Source organism: Sinocyclocheilus rhinocerous, unplaced genomic scaffold (assembly GCF_001515625.1).
Source record: "Sinocyclocheilus rhinocerous isolate Xijiao unplaced genomic scaffold, SAMN03320098_v1.1 scaffold1043, whole genome shotgun sequence".
In the NCBI taxonomy this organism is placed as follows: Eukaryota; Metazoa; Chordata; class Actinopteri; order Cypriniformes; family Cyprinidae; genus Sinocyclocheilus; species Sinocyclocheilus rhinocerous.
In genome coordinates this window covers 2,493,937-2,495,125 of record NW_015642610.1, presented here as the reverse complement: position 1 = coordinate 2,495,125, position 1,189 = coordinate 2,493,937, and positions in this window count along the sequence as shown.

Sequence of the window (1,189 nt, the reverse complement as noted above, 5' to 3'; positions counted from 1 at the left end):
AGTCTCCTCTTGGCTTATATCGAAATTCTCCGACATTCTTCTTTACAAATCCTCGTTTTGTACTTCTAATAAGTGACCGTTGTTTTGTTTTGATCTCTCCCTGCGCTTCCACGTGCGTCACTTCTGAGCGGCGCATGCGCAGCACTGACCTCATACGTCATAGGTTCTTTTCTACAATCACCAGTTACTAAACCTAATAACAAAAGCAAAGATAAACAATGTAAATACAGCTGGAAAGCATCAAAATCCTTATTAATTGAATAATGCATGAATAATTAATATTGATGAGTTTTGTAAAAATCGACGCGTTTCAGAAAGGCGGGGAATAGAGGAGAAACAATAATGTACAGTATGTGGAAAATAATGTGTTTTTTTAACCTTAAACCGCATAAACACATTTCATTACACCAAATACACAAAATAATGTTCTTTTTAGCAGCATCATATGACCCCTTTAAGAATAGGATAAAATAATGCCAGGTCTAAGCAGTTAATGTATAAAGTTCTTATGCTTTTAGTGAGTTTTAGTGAGGATCGGCTGATGTCTTTGGAGGAGAGTGATACATGTATTTTTAATTATTTTTAATTAAAATCAAATCCTGTCACCATTATGATCAGTTAGTTTCCGTTTCATGGAAACTTTAGTTTGTATTCTGTAGTTCCTATCTGCCTTTGTTTGATTTTCCCGCTTGTCATTTGTTGTCATGGTTTCTGGTATGATTTGTTGTTGGGTTTTAGCTGTGCGTCATTAATTAACCTTGGTTTTGTTAGTACTTAAGTTCATCATTTTCCTGTGTTCAGTGTCCTGTCTCATTTCAGTTTACAGTGTTGATTCTACCTTCTATCCTTTTACCTGTGCTTTATGAGTAAAGACTCTTTATTTGATCCTCGATCGTGTACTTTGTCTGTCCATCTGCAACATACGTAACACTTCCAAAAATGTAAAAAACACTTTTGGTATATTTTTAATTTTTATATTTATTATTTTAGAGGTCGCAATCATTAAACATTAATAATTAATAAATAATGATTGTAAATTCAAAAATAATAATACAAATAAAACTAGCCAGTTATTCCATTGTATATATTCGGCAAAGGCAATTTTTTTTTTACTTTGGCGAGTGTTAATTTTGGACCCTGATATATTTACCCTTCCGTTTGTCTGGTCAAATGCAGGAAGAGAAATGTG